This window comes from Ochotona princeps, chromosome 11 (assembly GCF_030435755.1).
Source record: "Ochotona princeps isolate mOchPri1 chromosome 11, mOchPri1.hap1, whole genome shotgun sequence".
Taxonomy (NCBI): domain Eukaryota; kingdom Metazoa; phylum Chordata; class Mammalia; order Lagomorpha; family Ochotonidae; genus Ochotona; species Ochotona princeps.
Window position 1 is genome coordinate 20,119,758 of NC_080842.1, and position 13,832 is coordinate 20,133,589.

Sequence of the window (13,832 nt, forward strand, 5' to 3'; positions counted from 1 at the left end):
GCCCAAGTTCGCACCCCTCCCCAATCCCATTCACCACCCAAGGAGGGCAGTGGGTGGGCCCTGGACTTGGTGCAAAAATTTTTAAAACTATACATAGAACATAAATTTTTTGTATCTCATATTACAGATGATTATCAGAATCCCAAATTGGTTTTTTTTTTTTTTTCATGAAAACTGTTAAATCACTGCCAGAGTCAGATTAAGAGAATAAGTTCTAGTGTATTGAGCCAATACAGAAGGATGATCAAGGTGCAGCACTTTAAGGGTTGTACATTAAACTCAAAATCATTTGTGGTAGTGGCAGTCACTGTGGCACAGAGGGTGAAGCCACTGCCTGTGAGGCCATCCCACATGAGCACAGGTTTGAGTCCCACTTGTTCCACTTCTGATCCAACTCCCTGCTAATGTGGTTATGTAACAATGGAAAATGGCTAGTGCACTTGAGCACCTGCCACCCTCATGGGAAACCCAGAGTTCCAAGCTCCTGGTTTAGACTTGGCTCAGCTCCACTCATGGTAACCATTTGGAGAGTGAACCAATGGATGGAAAATCTGTCTCTCCCTCTATTTCAAGCGAGTAAGTTTGTTAAAAAAGAAGAAATAATTTGATGATTTTATATAAAGACTCTCCACGCTTTTGCTTGTTAAAGATCGGTTGTTAGGGAAAATGCATGTAGATATTAGGCGAACAAGGCAAATTTAAAACTAACAGAACATCTTGCCCTGAAAGAGTTAAATGACCATGAACAGCTGCTTGTTTGGAACCTTCAGACAATTGTCCTATCTCTTCAAAGTCCACTTGGCTAAAAGGAAGTAATTTCCCATTTGAATCATGCCAAGACCCAATTGAACAATGTCAGTATATGTGGGTGCTTACGTAAGCTGGCACCTTTCCTCGTACTTCCCAACCTTTACTAAACATCAACTTCCTGCACCCTTTACTCGAAAATCATTACCTAATGATAGGCTTTCTACTGAATAATCAAAGCTCTTCAACAGAAGGCTGGGTCATGTACACATCGAACTCCCAGCTACAGTCAAAGGCCTATTTTCAGTCCTTACCTTGTGTATTCCTTAGTAGCACCTTGGTAATAGAGAAATGGTGACTGTTAGGGATAGAATCAACCCCTGATACATGGGTGTAACTGCAAGATTTCCTGCAGGCATTCCTACCTCCTCAGTTTAAATGGACACCAGGCCTTACTTCCCAGTTAAATTTCTGAGATTACCCCAATCTGTCCCACCATGTAGGTTAATAAAAAGAGACATGATCCAAGATTTCTAAAGAAAAAGCTTCATAAAAACAAGCTTTAGTATCTATTCCACATATAAGATTTTGGACTATTGATATGAAAAACCAGCTACAAAAGATGCAAATGATTGTTCTTATAAAAATGTATGCCTTTTTGAAAAAGCAATCTGAAAACTAAGGTCCTATATAAATGAACTATATAGGGTCCGGCGGCGTGGCCTAGTGGCTAGGTCCTCGCCTTGAACGCCCCGGGATCCCATATGGGCGCTGGTTCTGATCCCGGCAGCTCCACTTCCCATCCAGCTCCCTGCTTGTGGCCTGGGAAAGCAGGAGAGGACGGCCCAATGCATTGGGACCCTGCACCCGTGTGGGAGACCCGGAAGAGGTTCCAGGTTCCCGGCATCGGATCGGCGCAGCACCGGCCCATTGCAGCTCACTTGGGCAGTGAATCATCAGGCGGAAGATTCTCCTCTCTGTCTCTCCTCCTCTCTGTATATCTGACTTTGTAATAAAAATAAATCTTAAAAAAAAAAAAGAACTATATAATACAATGTTCCCTGTCAATTTTCCACCACTTAAAACATTTAACATTTGATTTTATGTACTATGGTTAGAAAATGGAAAAAATAAACCATAATTATAAGCTGCCATTTGAAATTTTACACATCCAAACTACTGCATGATTCTGATCCATTTTCATATGATTGTTGTAGGGAATGCTAGCAACAGTAACATTACTTCTATTGGCTTTGAAATCGCTCATGTGGGCCATGTATTTTAGCCTAAGAATTAGAACACTGGTTAAGATACCCAAGCAGGGGCACATGCATGGTGTGGCTGTTCTACTTCCAATCCAGCTCCCTGCTCATATCCTGGGAAACGCAACAGAAGATGGCTCAAGTCCTTGGGCCCTTGCTAGTCACATAGGAGACCCGGATGAAGCTCCCGGCTTTGGCACAGCCCCAGTCATTGCAGCCAACAGGAGAATGAAGCAGTAGACAGAGATCTGTTTTTCGTCTTTGTCTCTCCTATTCTCTATGTAACTCCTTCAAATAAATAAAATCAGTCAAAGAAAACAAAAGAGACAAATGCTCACATCAGACTGCCTGGATTTAATTCCCAGCTCCACCTCCTGACTAGCTTCCTGCTTAAGCAGATCTTACAATGCAGCAGTGATGACTCAAGAGGCTGTGTCCCTGTCACCCACATGGGAGACCTCGATTGAATTCCGGCTCCCAGCCCTAATTGTTGCAAACATTTGGGAACATGAACCAGTGAATATGAGCACTCACATTCATTCTCATTAGTCTCTCTCTCTCTCTTCCTCCCCCATTGGCTCTCTGAAAGGCAAACAATCAAAGCAGTCGAGGAACAGCATCACTTTGGGAGTCCAGAAGACACTGGTAAGAGCTTTGGGCAGTCACCCCAATTCCATAACTGACTTCATCATACGGCAAAACATTTACACAAACAGTTCCTAATTTTCCTACATACACAAGGGTTTCACAAACTCCTTTGCCCAACAGGGCTGATGTGATAACAAAATGAAAACAACCTGAATGTCCTATTTACAAAGTGCAGCCCAAAATCAAATGGGGTGACTCACTTTGCTTAAAGATGAACATTTTCCATTGCTTTCTGACTGATATACATGAAAAGCAGTAGTTTGCAAATGAAACACTTCAATGTGATTTTTTTTTGGACTAAGTTAAAAATTAGAACAGAGTATATCAGTGCTTTAAAAGCTACAAGCGCATTTGATCAAAGTGATGACTCAACTCTAAGTGCCTTCGCAATGTTCTGATAGCAAAGTGGCAACATAATTAACACACTTGAGCAAAGATGAAAGTATCTTTGATTTTTAAAACTACAGCTCAAATACAACAAAGCAGCAGCCTCATGAAAAATGAAGAGGTGACAATGCTGGAAATCAAGTACAAATCACCCTGAGCATTTACTGGGACGAGTCAATTCTAAGGAGGAAGGAGAGTTATCAGGTTCCCGAGTCCAGAATTTAATTCCCGACAGAAAGCACCAGCAGATCCAAGCAACACCTCCTCCCAAAGCTGCATCCCAGAAACGAAACTCCATCAATGAATTAGAGTTTAAAAAGGGACCCGAGCAGGCTAATAACACCTACTGATCATCATTTATACATCTGGCACGGAGGCAAATAACCCTAAGAGACCAGTAATTCCCCCTTTTGAAGCAACTGGGATCCAAGGTACAATAAAGCTCTTGCCCAGGTTCACGCAGCTAGTAAGGAAGATTTCAGACATGAACTCAAATTTACCTTGTGCTCTCCTGTACCAAATGGTCGATATGTTAGTTTTTTTTTTTTTTTTCCAAATCTTGGTAACAAAGTGTTTCCAGAGCAAACAAAATTTAGCCAAAGGTTGAAGTACTTCTATTTTCTTACTCTAAATTCAGTGAAATGGAGGAAAGACAGAAGAAAAACAAGGCTACAGTTTGGAGATGAAAGTAGACAATTCAAGATCAACACAGCTTCCATTGTGTCAGTAAAATGTTCCTCTGATTATCTACCCACAAGTTGTTAAGGTTTAAACGCTCACTTTAATAACCTATACCAGCATTTTTCAACAAAATAGTTGGATCAGCAGTATAAAATCATTTTCCTTAGAAATATAAATATATGCCATTTTCTCTTTCCATTCTTCCTGCATCAATTGGATCCACTCTTTTCATATTGGAATTAAAGAAGCTAGGAAGCCCCTCTACATGAAGCAACATCAGAAACCAAAACAAACATTTTCCAAACATTCAGAAAAAAACAATTTCCAATTGACCCCTCAAGAAGTCTCACAGAAATGCCAAACTATTTTGAAACAAAGCCTATGATGTGGAATGAAAGAAAGAACGATCTAGACCGAGAAGCCATCTGCACTCCTGTTGGGGTTGTAGACAGCTATTTCTCTGAATAGAAAATAGTCCAAGTCTGAAGAGCTGCTGTCAATCTGTGATTGCACAAATGGGGAATGCGGTCCGTCAGCACAAGTAGAATTAGTTGTAACTATCTGCACACGGATATGCCAGATGTTCTGAGAAAGGGCTCTGTTGGCACAGCAGCTCAGGAGGAATGGGAAGCTCCGCAGCTTTCAGAGCGCCTGGTGAAGTAGGCTGAGCTGTCTTCGCTCTCCTGCCTGGAGGGCAAGAGGTCAGGTGACAAAACAGAGAAAGGCAGTTAAGGAAATTACTATCTCGGGTTTATAAGGACCTCCTAGTAGCCATGACTAACTGAAAAAAGAATTTCAAGTTCCCATGCTATCACAGCACTAGATGAATTAGCCCAAGCAACATCTGGTGCACATTATAAAAACACAAAATACAACCAGCACTAAAAGGTTTCAATCCTATTCTCAAGCAGCTTGCAAGAGGTAAGAAATAGAAATGGGGGAAGGTAGTTAAAGGAAGATTGTTCAGGAAAAACTAAGGGAAACCATGCATGTCATATGAAGTACCTTACTTCCCAGCTCTTTTGGAGGGGGTGGGGCTGGGAGGGAGTGTAGCTGTGCTAAACGATTCTTTAGATAACCAAGAATGTCCATACAACTTTAGCTAACTGGTCAACATAGGAGGCAGCATTTCCAATGGATGCCACAATGTTAACAACCTGGGGGAATGTTTCTAGCAACACAAGCACTAACATTTCCCAACCCACACTTTTCACACTGGTTTGAGTATTCTGACTTCTCCAGAAACTGGGACCAAATTCTTTTTGTATCTTTGCCCTTCTTCCTTACTCAGCCTTTGGCCCATAGAAAGTGCTCAAAGTCTGAACTGATGGAAAGTGAACATAATATTCTACCAGTAAGGCTTTTATCCATGCCTTTTATTTTCCACAATCCTAAGTATCTACCATGTACAAAGGACTTGGTTCAAGAGGTGGTGGTTAGATGGTATTCCATAAGCGCTTTTTTTCTTGGTAAACAGGTCCTGGCATAGCTTCGTGCTTCCCAACCCAAATCTGGTTTCTTTCATCCTTCACTCAATCACCAAAAGAGATTTTTGTAATCCTCACTTCAATTAAAGTCTACTATGGAAGCTTGGCACTATCATGCATTTAAGGCCGAGTACTGTAAGATGCCTAACTTTATACCATGGCTGCTATAACCAGTCTGCTGGTAAATGCATGTCAGCCAACTTGACAGGGGGCAGGGGCCGAGTCTGTCTGAATGCCACCTCTTGGACTGCTTATATCCATACCGGCTTCTATTTTAGTTCCATAAAGCCAGCCAAGAGAACTGTGTTTGAACAGGACATGCAGTTTCCACTTGATATCGTTAACTAAGAACGGCCCCCAAAAAGCTGAAACACGCAATCTCTCATTTGTCAATCAACACTGCCAAATACCTCAGGTGAACTACTTATCTGCCATCAAGCAAAGAAATGTTGACTTTTCCTCCAAGATTGGTATATGGGTAAATAAAGCTTAAGTTAAACTTTACCAAGTTTTCACCACAGGGAAACAGTATGAAACATGAGCTAACAACCTGCTACGCAAGACCCAGCGAATACTGCCATTATATTACTTAAACTGTATATTATTTACACAAGAATTTTTTTTTTTTAACACCTCTCCCACCTACTTCTCTGGAAAGTGTGAATGTTTCCCTGAAGGATTCCTTTCTCAGTCCAATTTAGGACATAAAATTCCCTGAAATGCTTTGGTTCATTATGAAAACCAGGGTAATCATGAAGGTTTGGCCCTCAAACACTTTATTTTCCTTTAATGTGCATTAAGCTTAAAATGTAAAATACAGAGATGCTAATAAGGCCATTCAATGGGATCCCTTCCCTGTCTGTCCTTCCCTTGGCTGGGTGGGCACTATAGGAGCAGCATCAGATCTGTACCTGCCCAGGAGCACAACCCTTGGTGGACACGAATCCAGAACCCTGGCAAGCCACAGTCCCACTACTGAGGGGCACGTTCCACTCTGCCTCTCAGTCATTCCCAGCTAGTGGGGGGAACGTACCAACCTACACTGCACCTTCTCCCACTGCTCAAAAAGATCCCAGGCTGATGCACAAAGTGAAAAGGCTTGCCAAAGAAGGACTTTCAGACTTCAAAGTCATCTAAATGGCTTTTTAAAAATGGCTTTGCCACTTCTAGATAGAAGTTTTCTTGTTAGAATGCAGCTGAATATGTGGGTTTTTGTACTTTTCAAGCACCTGAAGTGTACACAGAACATTCTTAAGTAGAGAATGCAATTGTGGTTACCAGAGCCTGGGAAGATGGTGTGGAGGAGGGAGGAATGGAGCCTTGGGTTAATGGGCACAGGGCACAGCTGGACAGGATAACTCCTCTATTGAACAGCAGCAAAAATGTAGATTACAACACTTAACGACCATTTCAAAACAGCTGGTAGAAAGGATTTTATGCTCTCAATGTCCAAGGTGACAGGCAGCTCTGCCAGTGACTGATCATTACATACTATGTGCAGGTGTTGAAATCACACAGGGTACCCCACAAATAAGCACAACTAATGTGTGCCAAGTGAAAACATACATACAGTTAAGTTTTCAGTAACAAAAAACAAAGTCAATTATCATCCAAAGTTAACTCAGGATAGCATACGGGCATTTCAAATTTGTTTGTACTTAAGTCCCTTGGTATCTTCAGGGGTGATTTAAAATTTCTTTTTGAGATCAGAGTTTAGCTTCTTTAACTTACAACATTGATGAGTTGCAATAATGTCAACCCACACCATGTATTCTAGGAATCAGCTATCACTATTCTTAAAGATAAAGTGCTAGACAATATTTGAATTTCATGAGATCAAAAGAAAGCAGTTTTGAGTTTTCTCACTTTATCCTGTCTTCACCTCATTTGGGTGACAGCATTCTTTAGCAAGGAATCAAAAAATACTGCTTCCTTAGCTCACGACTTAAACCCATGGCAACTATTTTCTGTCTTAGATCGATTTTACTTAGTTTTGCAAATCAATAGTAATTATCTTTAAAAAAAAAAAAAGGAACATTCTTAATTCAGATATGGGCATGCTGGCAAGATTTAAATGTAGTTTACTCATAAATGAATGCTTTTTATTTATATAACTCTTCAATGTAGGCCTGAAGTCTAAAGAAATTTTGCTAGCTTTAAGGAACATGGTCATTTTGTAGTAAGATTTCTATGCAAACATGCGCTTCTGAAGTACTCCAAAGCTATTCACTTGGAACACTTCTATGTTCAACACTGTTTACACTCAGAATTGGATGGGTAAACCCCGCCTTCCTTGATTATGCAAATCCAGATTATCAGGAAAATCACAACTTGCAAATTAGCTTACGGTATGTAAAAAATGTGGCTTTTTTTTTATCTACTCACATGCTAAAAATCAACTCCCTAATCAGTCATCCCCCCCATCAAACTTTTTTTAAATTTTTCCATCTTGAGCCAAATTAAACAGAAGGCCATGGAAAACCACCCACATAAAAGAGAAGTAACTGCCTGATTTCAAACACTGAGATCATTAAAAAAATGATCACACCAATTTTGTATAAAATTTGGTTGAGGAAAAAACCTTTAGCAGGAAAAACCACTATTCACACTCCATTCCTGGAGTGCTGAGGCAGATGGCAAGCTGGCCGTGGATCAGACCATCCCAGACCCAGCCCTGTTCCTGCAGGGTGGGATCACTCACCTTTCCTCCCTGGTGCGTAACTCTTCAGCAACCCACATCCACTGAGGCCCCAGGACCCGCCAGCTAGCTGGCCACCTTCTCCTGGGCACCAGGGAAAGCTCAGCAGCACGCTTAAGTGCCCCAAAGACACAGACCCTGAAAGTCACCCTCCCGATTCAATTAAGGGCCTGTGGTTTATTACTCTTGGAACCTTGGGATTCTCACTCATGGGGCCTTTAAAAGTCTTCATGGTGTATTTACGCTGCCACAGGACATAGAAAATTGACTTTGTCACACCAGGAAGCCTTTTATCAGCTCCCCTTCAAACAAGCACATTTCTATAAAGATGCACCAGGTTGAAAGGCAGAGACATAGTGAGACAGAGAGATGAAGAGCTCTTCCACTGGCCAATTCACTCCTCAAGTGTCCTTGATGATCAATGGCTGGCCAGGGCAAAGTCAGAAACTCCATCCATATTGCCCACATGGGTGACAGGAACCCAGTGACTTGAGCCGTCACCTTATGCTTCCCAGGTACCTTTATGGGCAGCCACATCAGAAGCAGAGTAGCCAGTACTCAAACCAGCACTCTGATATGGGTGTCACCAGTACTGGCTTCACCTGCTGCACCTCAATGCCTACTCACCAAATAATGGCATCAAAGAATAGGTTGGAAAGGGGCAAGAATGCTAAACTACATATACTTTTGTCTAATAAAAATAATTCAGTATGAAACTAACAAGGATTATAAAAACAGCAATCTGGAGAAATAATAACTCTACAAATGAACAACTGAAAATAACTCATTTTAGGCCTCATTCGCGTTTATACCAGAACAAAAACTTTGAAAGACATTCACTTCTTGGGATTCAAAATTTTCTGCCCGGGCCAGCATGATAACTGAACAAGCTAACCCTCCACCTCCAAGCACTGGCAACCCCTATAAGCACCCATTCACTTCCCATCCAGCTCCTGCTCGAGGCCTGGGAAGGCAGAAGAGGATGGCCCAAAGCCTTGGGACCTGCACCCACCCACATGGGAGATGCAGAAACTCCTGGATCCTGATCAGCTTAGCTGCGGCAACTGCAGCCACCTGGGGAGCGAACCAGCAAGGGGAGAGTTTCCTCTCCATTTCTCCTCCTTTCTGTAAATCTGCCTTTCCAATAAAAACAAATCTTTAAAACAAACCTGTGCCTTAATTTTAAAGAATTGCTATTCCTGATGGCTTATTCCAATTACAATGATTTTTTTTGAAAGATTTTTATTTTTTTACTGGAAAGTCAGATTTACAGAGGAGACAGAAAGATCCTCCATCCACTGGCTCATTCTCGAAGTGGCTGCAACTACAGAGCTCAGCTGAGCTGAAGCCAGGAGCCAGGAGCTTCTTCCAGGTCTCCCACGCAGGTGCAGGGTCCCAAGATTTTGGTCTGTCCTCGACTGCTTTCCCAGGTCAAAAGCATGGAGCTGGAAGGGAAGCGAAGCAGCCACAATGCAAACCAGCACCCAAATGGGATCCCAGAGCATGCAAGGCAAGGACTAGCCACTAGGCCACTGTGCCAGGCCCTACAAGTTATCTATATCTATGCAAGAACACAGAAATTCTGTTAATAGATGGAAATCACCTAACTCAGAATCTCACAGAGGTCCTTTTAAAAGTCACTTAGAGTTCTTAAGTTACAACTTAAGAGGTATTAGGCATTCTCTTGAGGGCCAAGTGTGTTACAGTGGTTAAGTCTGCACTTGGGGTGTCTGTACCACACATCACTATGCCTGATGAGAGCCCCAGCTCTTCAGCTTCTGATCCAGCTTCCTGCTCCCAGAGGAGGCAGCAGATGTGGGTCAAACATGTGGGTCTCTGCCATTCTTGTGGGAGACTCAGCGAGTTTCCAGTTCCCAGCTTTGGCCTCATCCAGTCCTGGCTATTGCAGGAGTAAAGTAGTACATGAAAGATTTCAGTCCATTTTCTTCCATCTGCCTTTCAAATAATAAACAGGGGAAAATTTTTCCCTTTTGAGAAAGTCAACAAATTGAGCGACATGATAGTACTTCTGTAAGTCAAGCCATTTTTAAGGCAAAGACAAGATAGACCAGGAAATATCTGAAATACGAATAGTAAAAGTTCACTTTTAACCCCTAAAGGGCTCTTAAAATTAATCTAACACAACATTCAATTAAAAGGGAATGGAAAAAAAGAAGTATCTAGATTTTTTGGAGTTCATTCTTGTAATCAGAGAATCAGAATTTAAATACTGAGGTAAGATGGATCATGTACAAACCTAGTAAAAGTCAAGTTTTTCTTGTTAAGGATGATTATGCTGACAAGACTGCAGGAACACAAACACTCAGCACAGGTAGGAGAAAGCTTCAGCTAAACACTATTTAGAAAGCAAATGGCCACTGTAGCAAATGAGTCTTGAACCATCAACCCTATTTCAAGCACTCTATGCTATGCAAATCATTCCATAAATGGCTCCAGAGGTTATTTGTTGCAACTGCATACTTAGTAGCAGCAACTGGAAACAAATGAGAAGTTGAACCACAAGAAAGTAGTTAAGCAAACTGATACAAGTATAGCCTAGCGGCTGAAGTCCTCCCCTTAAGCGTGCTGGAATCCCATATGGCCGCAGGTTCTAATCCTGACTGCTCTACTTCCCATCCAGCTCCCCGCCTGTGACCTTGGAAAGCAGTCAAGGATGGCCCCAAAGCCTTGGGACCCTGCAACCGAATGGGAGACCCAGAAAAAACTCCTGGCTTCTGGCTTTGGAATGCCTCAGCTCTGGCCATCAGGGCTGCTTGAGGAGTGAACCAGAGGATAAAGGATCTTTCTATCTTCTCTGTGTATGCCTTCTTTTCCAATAATAATAATAATGTTTTATTTTTTTAAAAAGCATAATCAGTAAAACAGTAGCTAATAATCATTGATGAAATGATCAACTTTTCCTGAATCTACCAATTTGCTATGGCAAGCATGCTTTTCTTTTAAAATCAAGATATGGCTAACAGAAGAGGGTCAGCAACTGATAATCTTTCAAAATGATTAAGTCTAAGAACTGCATGAGGTTGAGTTTCTTCCATTTTCAGTAAATACCATATGAAATTTATCAAACACTGCAGTTTTCAAAAATATCCAAAACACATCCTTGAGTTTATTGATAATTTAAAAGCGCAGGTCTTGCAGCATGTAGGATTTCCTCAACATAGACTTGGTTTTTAAAAGAATAGGTGGGAAAAGTTTGTGCCAGTTCCATAAAAACTCTACCTGATGTGAAACTGAACTGCACTCCTAAGGAATTTTTTTTAAGGGTTAACAAGGTGATTCTAATCTTTACTTTGTACAGCATTCCTTATGAAATGTGGTATGTAAGAAAACATCCATTGAAACCTTTTCTGCACTGTACAAATAGAGCATCAATGTTTCCACTGAAACTGTTCATCACCACCTGCCCTAAACCTCCCTGGGGAAAAAAAAAATTCTGTCTATAGAAATGCAATTCCCATTTCGCAGTTCCCCTTAGAGTTACGCACTACATAACACTAACTCTGTTATGTGGGTGTGTTTAGACTCCTTGAAGAGGTCACAAATTCCCTGAGAGAGATTCCTTTCATTTCCTTTTTATTGCCTTTCCTGCTACATTGCCTCTCTTCTCCACAGCACCCACTGCTGGGCACCACGACTCCCCTGGCCGCAGGCGCAGTGATTTAGAATGACGTTGATTGGATTCCATTCACCTGGCACCGCCGGACGGGTTCTAGCCCTCTCCCCGTGCCTTGCTAAGACTAATTCAAAACAAACGGTACCACCTGGTTTCCTTTCCTGCAGCACTGACCGGTAAAGAAAAATCGTAAGCTAAATGATTGAACCGCTTCATTCCTACTTGGAAAGTAACTTAAGAGGCAAGAGGAGTCTGGAAAAGGGCACAGAGGTCCGCTTAAAGTAAGTAAACGCTTAGGTTTACTCATCGGAGTAGCCCAGGAGGTGTCCTCAGACAGCTCCGGCGACCCGCAGGAAGGGCGCTCGGGGCAGGAGGCCTGGGTGAACTGCGGCAATTACCACCTCCAACTTGGCCCAGATTGCTTCTGCGGAGCCCAGCTCGAGTGCAGAACCCAGCTACCAGGCTGAAGCCGCCGGGCCCCGGAGGGTCATCCAGCGCCGGATGGGCGGCTTCCGGTCGAGAGCTCCCGGGGAGCCCCTCCGGTCACTTTCAAGGTGACAGCCGCTGGTCTGCATTCGTCCCTTCCGCAGGAGCGGCGCTAACCCCACGTGAGACCTGCCTCGAACCCCACGTGAGACCTGCCTCGTTCTGCGGCCGCCGCCTGCCTACAGTCTCCGCTGACTTGGCGCCCAGGCACCCCTCCGGGAAAGAAAAGGAGGGGAGGTACCCGCCCCCACGCCCAAAGCTCATCCCCTCGCCAAGTGCCAGTCTTGGCCACCACGTCCTCACCGGGCAGCGAGACCTGCTCCTACTCCGCACTTACCCGCAACGCCTCCGAGCCAGCTCGGAGCTCTCCCGGGAGCCAGGACGCAAAGCAGCAAGGCGAGCGCTCGGGGCCCGGTGCACACTTCCGACCTTGACGTGCGCGCTCCAGGCCACCCCGGGGAGGTCGTCTGGGCGGTGTCTGTACCTGCGGGCGCGCAACTCGGTCCGCACCCCACCCGCAGCCCCGCGGTGGCTGCCAGGAGCGAACCTGGGTCCAGGAACACCAGGTTCCCCGCCTCCCGGGCCGCCAGAGGGTGGAGCCTGGGCGGGGAGTTGTGAAAACTTGTAAATAAAAAAGCTGTTGTGGCCCCTTCGGAATAGTCGGCTCCAGCGACTCGTGGCCGGGCTACACGGCCAGAGGCGGAGTCCAACCGAGCTGCGCCGGGAGGAACTTGACAGACGTGCGAGGGGCTATCTTCTGGGGAGGGTCTCGCAGAACCCCGCTCGCTTCTTCCTAGCGCTCCCGGGTTCCAATCCCGAAACCCCGCGCGCTCCCGGGCTAAGTACGGACCCGCCCCATCCCCAGGCGGGAGCCCAGGACCGAGCTGCACCTGTTGCCACCGGTGTTGTAGCTGCGGCACGCGCACCTGATCTAGCCCCACGTTCGCAGACTATCCGTGTTCCCCCGCGCTACCCTAATGCTGGGACCCCAAACCAGGTCGGGGATCCGCTCCCTGCTTCCCTGTGGCCACCCTTGTTCTTTCAGGCTCCCTCTGGCTTTCCCCGGAGTGAGGGCCAGGCAGACAGGGGTGGAAAGATTAGAGAATTAATCAGGGCAGAGGCTTGTTAAGGAACCGGCCGTGATTGTCGCCTGGAGCATGCGACTGGCAGTGTTTTCGCGCTTCAAGAGGTTTACTTGTAACGTCTTTTAAAAGTTTAAGAAGTGAGCACCACAGCTGTTACATCTTCAAAGCAGAAAGCAGGATGAAGCCCGACCCACTTTTCTCTAAACAGACTACCTTTTGGCTTTTTGCTGAACTAAGCAAGTTTTTTCCAGAGCCATGATGATACCCCTACTCTACTTTCCTTCTTTTTTCCCCCGCTTTATTTTATTTTTTATTTTATAATAAAATCCCATAGGCTCTGGGATTTCTCTTACCCCCTCTGCAAATTCCTTCCCCCAAGTGATTTCCCCCATATTATTATAATATTATAGTCCTTCCAAAACATTTCATAAGTGTATCATTCTGCTGTTTAACTGCATCTTGACATTGCAGGTACAGACAACATCAGAGTCCAGCATCCTGTTGTCAAGATATATATAACAGTTTCATTGGGAATCCATCTTTCTTTCTCTTTTCCAAAGACAATTTCCCACCTGTGAGAGATATGCCATCACTGAACCATTAACTGGCAAACTACTTGAGTCCAAAATATTGAAAAATACATTATGTATCTTAATTATGCAAAGGATAAAGCTTTTGACAGGAGAGGAGTTTGTGAGTACCCATCTGAGGATGTTG

General features: G+C 43.9%; 1 protein-coding gene across 2 annotated transcripts in view; it reads right to left on the reverse strand.

Annotated features, from left to right (window-relative positions):
* MTUS1 (microtubule associated scaffold protein 1) overlaps positions 1–13,076 on the reverse strand; it is a 152,055-nt gene extending 138,979 nt beyond the window's left edge. The window contains exon 1 of one of the 2 annotated variants that reach the window (XR_009246265.1): positions 12,368–13,076. The gene's annotated coding sequence lies outside the window, so the exon portion shown is untranslated. The remainder of the gene's footprint in view (positions 1–12,367) is intronic. The other variant, XM_004597821.4, reaches the window with a different exon arrangement.
* Positions 13,077–13,832: the final 756 nt, after the last annotated feature.